General features: G+C 44.6%; 1 protein-coding gene across 2 annotated transcripts in view; it reads right to left on the minus strand.

The window, feature by feature from the left end:
- The window catches only part of GNG2 (G protein subunit gamma 2), a 104160-nt gene extending 95378 nt beyond the window's left edge, over positions 1 to 8782 (minus strand). The window contains exons 1-2 of one of the 2 annotated variants that reach the window (XM_040969900.1): positions 8570 to 8782; positions 5358 to 5413 (exon numbers count right to left, since the gene is read on the minus strand). The gene's annotated coding sequence lies outside the window, so the exon portion shown is untranslated. The remainder of the gene's footprint in view (positions 1 to 5357; positions 5414 to 8569) is intronic. The other variant, XM_040969899.1, reaches the window with a different exon arrangement.
- Positions 8783 to 16895: the final 8113 nt, after the last annotated feature.

Consider the following 16895-nt stretch of genomic DNA (forward strand, 5'->3'; position numbering starts at 1 on the left):
GACATTGATTTTTTTTTCTTTTTTTCAGAGTGCCCTGAAGTGATTTTTAATATGCAGTTACACAAGCAAATCACAGGTTGTTGTGTTTACTGGGTCTCTCTCAACACTTTAAGTTCCAAGAAAACAAAGACCTGGCCCCTTCTGTTCATTCTGGTCTCCCTGGCATTTGGTACATTCTAGACATTCAGTTAAGGCGTGGGGACAGACTGGAGAATTGTATGGTAATTATTTCTGTCTCTGTTTTCCCCACTAGTCTGTGATTTCCTAGAGGACAGGCACTATGTCTAGCTCAGTCAGTCTGCATTAAAAAAAAAAGTCACTTAAGAACATTCATTAAATAAATGGACAATAAACAGCACTGTGTGCTGCAAGAAAAAGATGAAACCGATGTAGCTGCTGTCCCCAAGGAGCTGGCGATGTGTTTAAAAGAAAAAATATATACAGTCTTAGTAATAGATACTAGAATGAGCTATACACTGATCAAAAGAATGGAGATTTTAGAAAAGGTGAATATGGTTTCTCATTGAGAAAGGGAGAAAGAAAACCAAGGAAGGCTGCATGGAAAAGACAGTAACGGGTGGGCTGGCCTGCTCAGAGCAGCAAGGCCGCAGGTGGAAGGATGGAAGGGAAAGTAGACAAGTCATCTCAGCAGGCCAGCTGGAGGCTTGCAGGGTGTGAACTAAGTCACTGCAGCCACCAGGAAACACAGTGTCAAGATGCATTCCCAATTCCAACGCAAAGGGTATACAAGTTCAGGTGGCTCGGTAAGAAAGAGACACTCAATTTTCCTAACAGGGACTGAGAGAATGGGGTGTTTTCAATAACCACTCAACCAGATGAGCTGGTTTTCAGGAGCAGGAAAGGCAGTGTGGAGTCCTCCAGGGGGCAGGCATGTTTCAATCCCCATGGACTGGGTGTCCTGAAGAACCTGCAGGCAGCTTGCTGTGCTGGCTTAGAGAAGCAGGTGAGCAACCAGCATGGAGAACCAGATTGGGGGCTGACCTACCCAGCAACAACGGAAGTCATAAGAAAAGATCTGATGAGACGGACGCAGCAGGAGACATGAAAGGGCCAAGGAGTCAAATTTTAAGAACACTCAGAGGTAGAGAACAGGAGCACGAGCGAGAAAAGTTGGGAGAACTCAGAGATGCAAGAAGAGAGCTGCGTTAGCAGAGGTTACAGAAGTCAAAGGTTTGTTTTTTTAAATGAATGCATGTGTGTCACAGAAGAACTGAGGAAAATTACAGAGAAAGAGGAAAGGACCAATACAGAGAAGAAATCAAGCATGTAGCAAAGAGGAAGTATTCTGTTCAAAATCTAATCCCTTGGATAGTAAAAGCAGTACCTGGAGAGTACCTGGAGAAGAAAGAAGGAGTACCTGGAGAGTTTATTCTGCACCTGAAGGAAAGCCTATGCTAATGGCAGGCACTGGAGCACAGCAAGCTAAGCCTCTGCCTGTGATGCTGGCATCTCATATGGGTGACTGGGAAAGCAGCATAGGACAGCCCAAGTCCTTGGGCCCCTGTGAGAACATGAGAGACCCAGAAGAGGCTCCTAGCTCCTGGCTGGCTTTAGACTGGCACAGCTCCAGCCATTGTGGCCATCTGGGGAGTTAACCAGGGGTTGGAAGGTCATCTTGCTCTGTAACTCTGCCTTTCAAACAAAAATAAATAAATATTTTTTTTAAAAGGAAATGCTGTGCTAACTGGGCAGAGGAAAGAACACGCAAGCATGAATGATGTTGTCACCCAAATGTCTGTGTCCCCTGAGGTTCGCACGTGGAAACCTCAATCCCCAGGGCAGGGTACTGAGGAGGGGACGTTAAATGATAATGAGGTCATGAGGGAGGACACCTCATAAAAGTTATTAGTGCCCTAAAAGAAGCCCTAGGGGACTAGCCAGCCCTCTCCCGCTACTAAGGCCACATGAAGGGTGTCACCTATGAGTAATGGGCCCTCACCAGACATCAAATCTGCTAGCACCTTAATCTTGAACTTCTTGATCCAGGAAAAGAAATGTCTGCTGTTTAAAATTACCCAGTCTGCAATCATTTGTTATTGCAGTCTGAACAGACGAAGACAACTGAAGACATGGAGGATTTCCAAGGGGTTAAGAACTAAGGTTGAGGAGCCAGTAATATGTATCTTCTCAGGAACCAGAGGGTAAGGTCTTTCTAGCGAACTGAGGAGAGCGGGGACTGGTGTTTAATAGTTTTCAAGGACAGTGCAAAGGGAAGAATGAAAAGTGACACAAATGATGCAGAAGGAAAGGACTTCTATGAGATACCAGTGGCTCGGCACACTTACCAACCAGTGAGTGGTGGGCACTGGGGGAAAGCCTCTGAGGAATGCCTGACACCAACAACCAGGCCTGTAGGGGCCAAGGGCAGGGCTCAAAAGACTGTCTTTATAAGGCCTCACCTCCAAGAACTTCACCTGACATTCGCCAGATCAAAGGGCTGATCTGTCTTCTCTGAGGCCTTGGTTACAGTGCTACCTTTTCTAAGAAATGAGCTGGAGATATTAACTATCAAAAGCACTCAAGTGGAACCCTTGGAGCAGGCCCCAATCGGGGACCCCAGGATGACATTGGGTGGCCGTTCCCGGTCCCTGGGTACCAGGACAGCAAGCGGGGCTGGGTGCAGCTTCTCCTCTAATTTCCCATCTTCTCCCAGATACAGGAGGAAGAGGGGAGAAGATTTAGGAACAATGGGGCCTGGGGGCATAGCATAGCAGCTTAAGTCCTCACTTTGCACGCACCAGGATCCCATACGGGCACCGGTTCTAATCCCAGCAGCCCTACTTCCCATCCAGCTCCCTGCTTGTGGCCTGGAAAGCAGTCGAGGACGGCCCAAAGCCTTGGGACCCTGCACCCCTGTGGGAGACCCGGAAGAGGTTCCTGGTTTCCAGCTTCGGATCGGTGCAGTACCTGCCGTTGCGGTCACTTGGGGAGTGAATCATTGGACGGAAGATCTTCCTCTCTGTCTCTCCTCCTCTCTTTATATCTGACTTTGTAATAAAAATAAATAAATCTTTAAAAAAAATAGGAACAATGGTCCCACCCTGGTCAATTATGTAAACATCATAAAAAAATTAAAAATTAAACTAAAAAAAGAAAAGAAATGGGCCTGGCACGGTAGCCTAGCGGCTAAAGTCCTCACCTTGCACATACCAGCATCCCACATGAGCACCAGTTCTAATTTCAGCAGCCCTGCTTCCCATCTGGCTCCCTGTTTGTAGTCTAGGTGAAGGACGGTCCAAAGCCTTGAGATCCTGCACCCATGTGAGACACCTGGAAGAGGCTCTGGGCTCCTGGCTTTGGATTGGCTCAGCTTAGGTCATTGTGAATCAATGGATGGAAGATCTTCCTCTTTGTTTCTCCTCCTCTCTGTATATCTGACTTTGCAGTAAAAGTAAATAAATCTTCGAAAAAAGAAAAGAAATGAAACAAGCTGGAGACCGTAGTATTTTCATAAGTGTTGAGTAAGCACTCTGTGGACTGTCCCAACACTGACTCTCAGAAAGCGTGGCCTACTCTCCTGAAGAGCTGCCAGGACTCACAAGAAGCTCTACTACCAGAAAAGTCAAGCTTCCATTCTATTGTGGTAGCTTTACACTTGAACAAATTTACACAACAGAACTCCCTATTTGCCTTGGGTATGATTTAAATATGACCCTCTCCTTTCTAAAATGATTTTGTCCTATAGACAATTTAAAAAATGACAAAGTGCAAAGACTCTATCCATTTGCCCTTGTATGGGTAGGGGAGAACTGGAATATCAATCAACTGGGCAACTCCAAATTCTGGGCCAAGTCCATTATCCATCATGAGAGATTGATAAAGGCCACAACGCCCATTTTCTGCTCGTCATTGTAGAGTGTCCTAGGCCAGGGACAAAGATTTTTTGTTCTCTCTTTTTTTTAATGAACAAACAGTAATTGTATATGTTTTTGAGGTGAAATGGGGTATTTCTATATACACTGTGGAATGGTCAACTCCAGATAATTAACAGGTCCATCACCCACAAGGTGTAAGCAGGGGCAAGTCTGCATGCAACTCTGCAACTCTTTTCCTATCGGGATCCAGTGAAGCCAAAGATTGAGCACTCCAAGTAACTGGAGAATGAGCAGATTTACAAATCAAACAAAGCTAGGGGTCATTACCCAGCAGCCTCTCCTCCAGTGCAAGGGGCGTGTGTCACAGAGAGCTGAGACACAGTCATTCAGGAACACTTCACACCACTTAGGTCAGCATCTACTCTTACAGCGCGAAGCCAGGGCCTGTTGCTATTCAGCAGGGGACCACCCAGCTCAACTTGGTCCCATCCAGAGGCCACCTCACTGGTTTCGGGATTAAGGGCAAGCCCAGCAGCGGGAAATTAAGTCAAAGAATTTTTAATTTTAAAAGTGGATTTGAGATCAGAATCACATTTCATAGTGGACAAACCTATTGTACTATTTAACCACCATAACACTGCAGTTTCTGTTTTTCTGACCCAACTATCTTTTGGGAAGTTCTCTCCTCCTGAGAAGCTTCACAGATGAGCGGGGGTCAGGAAGTGAGAGAAGCGACAGGATTCCTTGGGAGCAGGTTGGTCCTGGACTTCCCCAGCAGGGTCTTGGCGGTGACTGCTTGCCAAACCTTGGGATGGTCACTGGCAGGTTCTTGGTATCACCAATTAGCAGGACCTATTCATATTGTCTTACTGTGATCTTAAAAGTTACTTCTTAAAGAGATATTTCATTTGGGCAGAAATAATTCTGTTTTCTGTAGGGGAAATCAAATGCACATATGATAATCAAGCTCTAATGACACATCATGAGATCCCATCACTTTAAAGGGTCTGTTCAAAAACAGTCCAGCTGAAAATCTGCAAAGGAGTTGAACAGATATTACTCCAAAGCAGATATATAAATGGTCCAAAAAAGCAGGTGAAAGGATGGTCAACACTACTAATCATCAGGAATATGACAAGAGCTGGTGAAGACACAGAGAAATTGGAACGTTGTATATCAATGGTGGGGATATAAAAATGATGTAGCTGCTATGGAAAATGCTGGCCGCTCCTCAAAAAATGAAATGCAGAGTTAGCAATATGTTTAGCAGTTCCACTTCTGGATACTCAAAACAAGAAAAGGAAGGGATTCAAACAGATCTTTTTATACCCATATGCATAGAAGTGTTATTCACAATGGCCACCAAGAAACCCAATGACAAAATATGGTGTGCACATTGCGGAATATTACTTAGCCTTGAAAAACGGAGATTCTAACACATTCTACAACCTGGATGAACCCTGGAGACATTATGTTGAGTTAATGAGGTAAAAGGATAAACACTATATACATTCTACTTACATGAGGTCCTTGGTCTAACTTATGGAGATAAAATGTACAATGGTGGTTGCCAGCAGCTGGGAAGAAGGCAGAATAAGTACAGAGTTGTGCATTGTATGTACAGATAAGAACAGCTGATGGTTAGTGGTAAGGGTAGCACAGCTAAATACCATATGTGAATACACTAAATACCATAAAACTATAAGGTTAAAACAGGATATTTCATGTTAGATATATATTTCATATATACATATAAAACATATGTTATCATAACAAAGAAAAATCTCTCCTTGAACTTTTGATGTGCTAGCAAAGACCAAGCACATGCTAACTTTTCCTTACATCAAAAAGGAAGAAACAAAGGCATCTGAGTCACTTCTCTGCAACCTGATACTTTTCTACACACAAAAGCAAAAACAAAACAAAACCTTGATTTTTGCATGAGGTATAGTTTATGAATATTAAACTAAGGCTCATAATTTAATGGACCTGATCAAGAAGAACCAGCTGTAGAAGAGTAAGTGTTGGTCACAGAACATTAAACCACAGCTTGGGATGGCCACATCCCAAACTAGATGGGCTGATTTATAACTTAAGTCCTGGCTACTCTACTTGTAACCCAGCATCTTACTAACCTGCCTGGGAGACAGCAGATAATGACTCAAGCACTGGGATTCTCACCACCCCACATGGGAGACCAGGATGCTGGCTGCAGCACGGTCAAGGCTCCAACTGCCGTGAGCATTTAGGGAGTAAAACAGCAGATAAAAGCTGAGAATCTCAATTTTTCTCTTTCCCTTTCTCTTGCTCTCCCACTCTCTCTCTTGCCTTTGAAAGAAAAGATATTTTCAAAAAAAGGAAAAGAGACTAATGGCGGGATGCAAAGGCAAGCCTGCCTAACCCTCAGCCTGTTTTCTTTCTACTCTATGATATCCTTTTTCTACCCACAGCAATCTGTTGTGGACAGGATGCCTGCCTTTAGTATTAGCTTTTCAACTTACAAGTTTGTTCCATCTTGAAGTAGAGTAAAAAATATTAGTCTAGCAAATACATTCACTACAAGCCCATCACATGGGGTTTGAGGCTGCCCATAGCATAAGGGAGTCATGTTTCCATTCACCAACTGGCCATATGGCAGAGGGAAAAAGAAAAAAGGAAAAGCACAACAGTTTAATGCTGGTTGACTCCCTCCAAAGCCACTGAACACCATGAGCAAAAAAGCATGATGTCTTCCAATGTTCTGTAAGGCCAGAGGAGTGAAAATAGTCTCTTTTTGCACCACAGGCACATATGCCTCTTCTAAACCTGCCATCACATCACTGATCTGTAGGGCACTCACTAGTGCTCTGATTCATGCCAGAATTCAACAAGTAAAGAGATATCTGGGGCTTGCAGAAAGCAGGGCCCTCTTAGATACTGTCAGAGAGATAGCAAGTGGCTTCCTGACTCCACTCTGCTCCTGGCCAAGGCTTCCTTTCCTCTGTCTTGTGAGAAGCGTTCATGGGAGCCAAGCAGCCTATCTACACAACCCCAAACAAAGCAGGGTGTTGGCGACATCTAGCATGCACGCAGCCTGCCGCTGAGTAAGGACCAGGGCAGGACCTTCCTGGACCTGTCCCTGAGTGTCCTGGACTGATGACAGACTCCCCAAGATCTACCCTGGGTCTCCTCTCCGGACCGGTTATCTGACACTTTTTACTTCAGGATGCAACTAGGAAGTACAACTGGGGAATCCGGGCCCTGACTTGTTTTGCCCGCAGGTTTGAATCAGTTCAACAGATCCTCTCAGGAAGCTGAATGCACTATTTGCACGCCAGTAATATCTGGTCGTTTGAACATGGTATGGATTTATTTCAATGTATATAAGTATTGTGTTCAGGTCTACTAATTTTGAGATACCAAATCAATTTCCTTTAAAAGGCATTTAAAAAGCAAAAATGCCCTATCGTGTTTCACCACTGAGAATGGGGGTGAAAAACAAGAAAAAGATATACTCTCAAGTGGCCTCTGTGGTGTAAAAATTTCTATTTCAAGGATTTGTGAGGCCCCAAATATGCCTTTTTTTTTTCTCTTTTCATTTCCCTATAAGCGCTTCCTTCTCCCTTACTTTTGGAAAATTTTATTCACTATACAAATTCAAGAAAAACAACTTTTATTCATGACTGTTTACTACTTAAGTACACTTGCTGTTGGACATACAAGCTTAATTTAAAAAAAATTCTATACTAAAGCACTGAATTCTCCTCCAGATCCTGCCAAACCTCACTGCCTCAGCACTGATCTGCTAGACCTATTTACTGCACCTTCCCGTATCATTCATCAACAAGAATAAACCCTGGTCCCAGACCCTCAGTGCTCGTTGCTCAAGAAAATCCAAATATAAAAACCACATTTGGAGCTTACCACTGCAGTCCACCGGCAGCACTAACAGTTTAGCAAAGAGCCTAGGTGTACATTCATATCTTGTCCCTCCCTGAGGCTAACGTTTGCTCTGACCTAGAGACAAAAATCCATGCAAATCTAAAATCCATCAACACAGCCGTGCCTAAATGTGGCCAAGTTCCCATCCCTTAAACAGTCCCTGCGGGTTTGAAGAAGGTAGCAACTTCGGGACAAGACCTGCTCAAAGAGGTAGCTGTTCTGAGGACACTCTGACAGCAGCAGTGAGGAAGGGACCCCTTTCCAATGGTACACACTGCCCCCACACAGGCACCCCTAGCCTTTGTTGGCAATATTTGAGTACAAAAGGCTCTATTCCACCTCCCCCTCCAAAGCCAAGCCACAGCCATTATACTGCAAAACAGAAGACAGCCCCATTCAATATGCAAACAACAAAAGAAAAAGAAACACCATCAACATTTCCCACTACTTAGACCCCTCAAACAAGGGGCCTGGCAAGACTCAAACGATTACAACCACAGCTTCCCAGCCCCAATTAATTTCAACTCAACCCTGCTTTTCTTTCACCAGAACCATGCAGACTTCTTAGCTATGGTGTTTTCCCGGCGGCTCACCCGATCACCAAAATAAAGCACTGATAGCTTTTTTTTATGCCAGTGTGTCACAAACACGGTCATTTTCACAAGCCCATGTAAATGAACCCACAAGAATCATCTCCCCCAAACCTGAAGTAACGTCCTAATCTTCCCTTAAAGATTGGCAGATGAGGATGAGTTTTCTTCATTAAAAGAGAGCAAGAGAGGAGCACCAAAAAGACGTTCCACTCCTCTTACCTTCGCTTCCCAGGCTTGGTGGAGGACAGCGGCTTTCGGAGCTGCTCTGTGTAGGCGAGCACGGCACACCCGCCTAGCCCAGCCCTGCCCTGCCCAGCCCAGCCTAGCCCAGCCCAGCCCAGCCCAGCAGTAGTAGGAGTTGCCCAGAGTGCAGCGGCGGCGACAGCAGCAGCAGCAGTGTGTGTGTGTGTGTGTGTGTGTGTGTGTGTGTGTGTGTGTGTGTGTCACACACGGAGAGCACGAGAGAGCTAGCAGTGGCTGTGTGTGTGTGTGTGTGTGTGTAGCAGCAGCAGCAGCAGCTGCAGCCCAGGGACTTGTCCCCACCCAGCTTTGTCTTCAATCATTACTCTTTCTACAGGAAGCAGCACATCTCCCACTTCCTCCTCCTCTGGGTAGCTGGTAGCTGCTTTCTTGCTTTCACTCTCATTCCATCTCAGCCTTTACCCTAGCAGCTTCCGTGCCTGGTGACTTGATTATGATCCATTTCCCCCTTTGTTCCCATCCCTGTGAGGCTGCCTGTTCCCACCTTGCCCCTCTCCCCCTTAAAGCTGCTATCCCCTGCCTTACTGGCCCCTTGCTGGCACATAGGTTGTTTTCTCAAGCTGAACTTGAATTCTTGTTTTTGCTGCTGCTGATGTCTTGAGTCCAGAGCCCCTTGTCAGGCTCTACCCTGAAACTCAGTGCCAGCCTCCAGGGCTTTTCCCAGTTGAGAGCTGCTGTGGAATAGGCGAGCTAGCAGCCAGCAGCTTCTTACTGCAGCACTTTCCTGGGTGGCCAACCTTCTAGAGGCTTTGTGTCTCCATAGCCCTCTACCACTAGGTTCTTAGAGAACCTACATGCTCGGGAAAGAATGGCCCTGAGAGATATTCCTGTGGGATTTAGAAGCTCAACAATACCCTTCAGGGCTACCTGTAATCACCACACAGATCCTGGGTTCCTACAAAGATCGCATAGATGGGAAGAACAGAGGTGGTGCTGAATTTTTAGCAGAGAAATAAACAGCGCTCTCCAACTGACACACACTAGAAGGGAGGGCAGGACCCTCCAGTTCCTTCCCTTAGGAGGCAGCGTAACATCCTGGGTGAGGGTCCAGTCTGCAGTGACTTCACCCACCAGAGTTGGAATCTAAACCATCACTACTCACTTTAAGAACTTGGATGTTTTTATGTACCTCAGTTTCTTCATCTTGTGCGAAGTGGATATGATTACAGCCGTTTCCCACATGGGATAGCTGAGAGTTATTTTTAAATATGTAAGTATTCATTTCAAAGGTAAAAGGCTACAGTAGGAGAGAGAGATAAAATAAAGATCTTGCATCACCGACTCACTCCCCCTATGCATCCAACATCCAGGACCAGGCCAAGGAACCAGGAGCTTCTTCCAAATCTCCCGCATGGGTGGCAGGAACCCAAATACTGGAAGCTATCACCTGCTATTTTTCAAGATGCACCTTACCAAGAAGCTGGATCAAAACCAGGCACTCTGATAAAGGATGGATGTGTCCCAAATAGCAACTTAACTCATTGTGCCACAATACCCACCCCAGAACCTCAGAATAGACACAGAATGCTGGCATTGCTCTCGGAACATATGAAGTAGTCAACACATACTAGCTCTTATTGCTTCGAGAACCATACTTCTAGGCATCTATACTTTAATGGATTTCTTATCTCCACCTGGCAGAAAATGTGAAGGATGAAGGGGACAAGATTTTGGTCTGAAGTCTGTCATGCAATAACTGAGCATCCTAGCTAGTTTTTCCTTGGAGTTCTGACATACAATATCTTCCGAGTTATATACATTATACTCATGAAAAGGCCATTCCTCTTCATGACCTCCAAATCATTGAATGAAGAACAAAAATCAGTCACCTGCAGAAGAAATATAACAACAATCTAGAATCTCACATCTGTTGCCCCAATGATCTGCTTTTTAAGTGTCTCATCATTTCATTCCTACCTCTCAAATATGTCTCTGCCCAAAGCCTCCCTTCCCATTTCCCTTTCCAGCAGCTTAATTCATACTCATTTTGCTTCTCTTGGGTGCCCTGTTCTGACCCTTACCTGCAGAATCTCCCCTAAGAAGCTCCCAACAGAAGGATCTTTCTAAAATGAAGGGTTGATCTTCTCACTGTTCTCTTACAGTTTTGGATCTCTCTTAATTTCTCACAGAGACAAGCCCAGCTTCCTATGCCAGTCGACAAAGCTCCAGCGATGTTGCCTGTCCACACCACAACGCTGCTTCTTACGGTAGCCCACAGCTAGGTACGGCTTCACAGCAGCTTCCTGGAGAGACCCTTGAGGCATGCCAGTCCTGAGGCCAGGATGCTCTTACTGCTCTGTCCACCTTGTGCGCTGCAAACCCTTACTTGTCCTTTAATCTCAGCTTTGCTTAGAGACCTTCCCTCTTATGTACATGACTGGCCTCTCTCCATCTCACTGTCTGCACTGCTTTCATGGCACAGACTTTGTTCTTCTCACTCATGAATATTTAGGCCGTTGAGGGTTAAGACCACGCTTTTCAGCTTCACTTGTGCTTGCATAATTAAGCCAGTGGCTAGCAGAGACTGATCTCACATTTGCTAATGAAAAGGCATCACTGGCAGAAATTCCAGAATTGCTTTCCTATTCCTTTGGATGCCTGGGAAGGGGGAAATAGGGAAGTCTCTAAAATGAGAAGTTGGTCATGGGACAAAACACGATCGTCCCTGTATTTTTTGCAAATTACCCACAAAGAACAATGTGACATATACATCAGCAACTGTTATGTAGGCAACTCTGAAGACTTTTCAGACATTTCTGCTTCTAAAGAAGGACATTTTGGTCACAAAAAGATTGTAAAGAAAAACAGTTCTAAGAAATGAAAAACAGGGCAGAAAGCTCTTTACTCTGCAGTGACTGTAAAGTGCTTCTTACATCCCTATTCTCTACTCCCCAATCTTTGTCACCTCACAGCTGACCCAGAGCCTCCAAGATGCCAAATTCCCAAACTTTCTATAATGTTTTCATAATTCTGTCCCCACCCCACTCCTACCCTCTCTCCTCACCATGCCCAGCTGGTTCTTTACAATCTCAACTCACTTGCCTTCCATGGCTATGCCTGTCCAACTCATCCTCCTGAGTCACAATTTAGGCCCCTCCCTGTCTTTTGTCATTCTCTCCTAGGAGAAAAGAGCCTTAACCCAGACTGCAAAGCCAGCAGGAGGGACTGTGCTGAAGCAGGGGGTGAATTCACATAGTACTGAATCCTATCCATGTATAGGCAGGATCACTATTCAATGTTTTCACTGATACGTCAAATAGTAGTGAAGAATAAATCAATTAAGTACTGAGTGATTATTTGATCACAGAAAAATGCAGAATTCCAGACACTTGCATCAGTAAAGGGGATATGAGTTTCCCTAAACAATCCTCCAACACGCAGTAGTGATGATCAGATCTGTGTGTCACAGGAACGCCGTCTGCCCTGCACATATGAGCCGACCCCTGCAGTATCTGGTTTAAACAGTCAGGGGGTGAGGAGGACAAAACTTAACCTTTCTTAAGAGAGAGAAGAGCTGGTTGACCTTCACTGGGGGAAAAATGTACATTTCTGCCTCATGGCCCAGTACAAAAGCGAGTAGGACAAATCCTATGAAGAGTGATGGCCCGTTTTCTTCAGAGAGAAAAGTGTTAGAATCATGAATTATTTTCTCGTGCTGGGAGTAGACCAAGTAGGCGACAAAGTGAAATGTCAGGAAATTCTCTAGACTCTTCCATGAGGTCACCTAAATGACACAGTTACAGCCTGGGGAGGCCATCAGAGAGCAATGCTTGCCTAACAGCACATCAAGTGCTGCTGGAGAAGGCACTGGGTGGGTGAGGACTGGGAAGGCTGGAGGGCACTAACCACACAGCGGAGGGCTTTGATGGCAAAGAGACCCAGGAGGAAAGAAGACAGGCGAGACGGAGAAGTGGACAAACTGGAGGCAGGCAAGAGCCAGCCACAGAGGCATGGAGAGAGCGGGGGGGGGGGGGGGGGGAACCTGACCAGGCTTACACAACAAGGGCTAAATGCCCCCAAGTGGGGGCTGCCTGCTCTGCATTAAAGTTTTGGCCTCCCCAGGAGCGGAAGCTGCTAACAGCCTTCCTCCCCCTCAGAAGAAGCTGCTGCTCCTCTACTGACAAGGGTCAGATGAAACAGTTTAAATCAAATGCATTATTACAGTAAAAACAGAAACAGTAATTCTGCTAAATAAAATTTGTCCCTGCTTAAAAAACAGTCTCTGAAGATCAATCCAGAAATGCAGGAACAACAGGAAGCGAGCAACCAGATCAAGAAGAGGGAGTCAGCAATAAAGCATGACAGAGGTTACAGAACATTGTGAACCGGCGAGGACTTGGGAAAACAACCCTTTAAACAGATGTCAGAATTAAAGAATATGGATCGGTAAGATTCACATCACCCAAATAAATCATTGGAAGTGTCTTGAAAGAAAAGCTACACAATAATAACTCCAGTCATTTGTAGGCAAGGCAGAAAGGCAAGACTTGATTTTTTTCTGTGCCAAATGTAGACCAGAGAGAGTGATCTATTTTGACAGTAAATAGGCTGGCAAAAGCGGCTAGGGAATCAAAGGAGATGTTCGAAGGCATTTTATCTTCATGTCTTTATTGATGTCCCTTCTGTCAGGGGTTCTAGCAGTTTCACTTTTGACCTTGGTCCTCCCCCTATCTGCTCTAGATTTCACCAACGTTTTCATTTTGGATTTCCCATGAGAGAATTTCAGAAATAGAACCAAAAGGGTTGAGGAGGAAACCGGGATGTTAAATGTTGGCTGGTGGACGTGTCTCTACTACCGCAGTCCACTGGAGTCTACTGACCACACTGTATGTTCTAGGGCCCAAGATGGGCCTCTTGCCTCTGCAGAATCAGCATCTTACACAGTGCTTGGCACCTTATGTGGGCTCGTGTTTGTCAAGTTCTAAACAATCAGGTTCCGTGGAGCAATGTTCTGGGTACTGCCGACTTTCTTGAAAACATAAGAAAGATTTTACAAAACCAAGGAAATTCTAAGAGTATGAGTAGATAACTACCAACCCACCCAAAAATATTAGCCCAAATTTTTCACTTCAGCATAGGAAAATCAGAAGAGTGTGTAGCAAACAGTGAAATGTGACAATGAGTTTGAAAATGGGGACAACCGACCTCACATCACTGGCCAGCTAACACGATGAACCCAGTAGGGCTAATCAGCATCTTTCCTCCCTGGTAACCAAGTCCCACTGAGTGGAGAGATCTCAGCAGGAAGCACTCAGCTTGAGAACCTGCGGACTTGGCAGGTGCATTTTCAACAGTATAAAATATTTGATATGACTGTCCCCGAAATTGTGCTAAAATGATTTGCTGTCAGCAAGAAATTATTCAACATTCTTTAAGTATTACTTTTCCGGTACATAGGGAAATTGTAACAGAAAACTGTATGGTCTATAGTAAATTTGGAAGTCTCAAATTATTTTCTTGGCAGAAATAATGCACAAATAAAGATTCCACAGAAAACTGCTATTTAGGTGTACAGTTTTCTAGAAGGTGGCTGGGTTAGAGATTCCCATGGTCCCAATGCTTCCTCTGGAGCACCCTGGGGACAGCTCTTATCTCACTGTACTGTCACTGCAGGTTCACCTTTGTCCTGCACCACATGTGGAATCCTAGAGTCCACAGGGAAAGTCTTCAGTACTGCATGCCTCACCATCCTACCCTGGGCTCAGTGCAAAGGGCAGAGTAGGCATGTGATAAATACGTGGTGTGTATACAAGTAGCAGCCAAAGCAACAGAAGCAGCTACAGGGATTCATCTGGGGAGAAAAGCAATAAGCAAGATATCTGTGAGTTTATTTGTAATTTTAAAGATATCAATGAAACCCTATTAATATAGCAAGTTCATTACTTCTGAAAGTGTCATAACTTCAAAGGAAAAAGAGTGGGTTACATGCTCAAAACCAAGTACTGTCATCAATTGTTTCCCAGCGCAGAATCTTGAAATTCAACCACACCACAACCAAATCGTGTATTTGCTATTAAAATATTTATGCAAATGGCTCATAAGTCCCTACCACAAGTTTTTACACTGAGACAATAGGTTTCAGGATAGACGATTGGTATGGGAGTTAAGATGCCACATGGGTGCAGGCATCCCACCTCAGAGGGACTGGGTTCTTTCAAGTCTGAGCTTTGTTCCCAACACCAGCTTCCTTCTAATGTGCTTTCTCGGAGGCAGCCGCTCATGTCTCACTTGGGTCCCACTACAATTCAGGTGGAGACTCAGACTGAGTTCTCAGTTCCTGGTTTGGGCCTACTCTGGTTGTTCTGGATATTTGGGAATGAACCAGTAGATGGGGGATGTGTGTCTCTGCCTGTCTTTGAAATTAAAACAGTTTTTAAATATTCCAGAAAATATATCTGGCTTAACTGAAAATTGACAGGGCCTGGCACATTGGTTCAACTGGCTGATCCTCCACTTGCAAGCTGCTCCACTTCTGATCCAACTCTTTGCTTATGGTCTGGGAAAGCAGTGGAGGATGGCCAAAGCCTTGTGACCTTGTACCAGCATGGGAGACCCAGAAGAGGATCCTGGCTTCTGGCTTTGTATAGGTTCAGCTCTGGCCATTGCAGCTGTTTAGGGAGTGAAACAATGGATAGATCTTTCTCGTGGTCTCCTTCTCTCTGTAAATCTGCCTTTTAAATAAAAATAAATAAATCTTAAAAAAAAACAGATGAAGGATGTCATAAATACTGACATTAACACCTGCGCCTGTGTCAAGCCACAGAGAGAAGCAGATTCCTTTGGAGTAGGAGATTCCATAAATAGACTTGGCACGAAGCTGACGTAACAGTGGGAAACACACATCACCTCACCTTTACTAGCACTCTAGACATCAGTGCTTTTATGACTGAAGGAGGCAGCAGCAATAACCACAAGGAACAGTCAGGAGAGGAAGAAGCTTCTCATGCCTAGAGCCGACAGTGTGTTCTAGAGAAAAATAAGACTTGAGGGAAGCAATTATTTAGCAAGGAGAGACTTGCTTTATTTATGAGTAAGAAGACTCCTCCTTTACTCTGGATAATACTCTAAGGAAGTTCTTCAAACCAAACCCTCTATGAGTCATCAGCTGGGAAAATATCTTTCTTGCTTTAAATTCCCAGGATGGCAGCAGGAACTTCCCCTAATTTCATAGGGTATGGATGATATCGGATGCCTAGGAAGCCTTCACTATGTATTTGTTTGATAAATAAACTTCATAAGAATAACAGAAATCAGGTAGTCCTGTTGATGTATGAGGCTCAGTATTCACGGGATTCCAAAGTTGCTCATCCTGGTACAATGAATCTGAATGCCCCTCAGGAATGAAAGCACTTGGCCACGAAGACTCCCACGTAGGTGTCATGAACAATGGGTAAGAAGCACCTGTGGAACAAACCATTTCTTTGACAACGAGATGGAATCTCCTACTCCAAAGGAATCTGCTTCTCTCTGTGGCTTGACCCGGGCACAGGTGCTAATTCAGAAAGCATCCTGTGAGCTAATGGAAGGATTCATCCTTTCACCTCCAGTCAGGTATGGATGTTCCTAATGCTGTCCTCTTCCTGTAGTCAATGGACTGGGATGGCACAGTGCATGTATGTGTCTGCAGAGCAAGCGCACAATGTGTCCCTGAGCCCCACAGCCCTTCCAGGGGTCCTCCTTGCTTATCATTTGTTCTCTTTAGTTACTGATAGAGCAACAGTGTCTTTAGCCTCACGTGCGCCACTGGAGACAAGAAATGTCCGTGAATGCCCCCAAGAGATTTTAGGAATAAATACAAGAAGAAAACCAGGGGAAAAGATTGTGAGGGGAGGTTTTATTTTTCTCATGGGGGTCATTTTAAAAATAAGATCTCTGAAAAGAGAATTCAAATGAGTGCACATAAGCAAAGACAATGTAATTAACTTTTGCTTCAAGAGAGAGAAATATGAAAACCTGATTTTAAAATTAAGCAGGGAAAAAGTTCAAACAAAAATAAAAGCTCCAAAGAATGGTCAAAATAAAAAATTAAGAAAGAAGCCAACAAGCAAGAGAAGATCACCAAGGGCTATTGTGTTGCATTCAAAGCTGTCAGAGGCAAAATTCACACTCCCTGAGTAGGATGGGGCCTTCACTAAATTCACAAAAAATATAATCAATCTGAAGTTACGCATGGATTTTCAAGTGTCTTTGTATTAAAATAATCTCAAGCCCAATTTGCTGTGCCCTTCTTCTCTGAAGTGCAAAATTGATGGGATATTACTAACAACCATTTGAGAGCCTTTAC

The sequence above is a fragment of the Ochotona curzoniae genome, unplaced genomic scaffold, assembly GCF_017591425.1.
Source record: "Ochotona curzoniae isolate NIBS_2020 unplaced genomic scaffold, NIBS_Ocur_1.0 scaffold_4701, whole genome shotgun sequence".
Lineage (NCBI taxonomy): Eukaryota > Metazoa > Chordata > Mammalia > Lagomorpha > Ochotonidae > Ochotona > Ochotona curzoniae.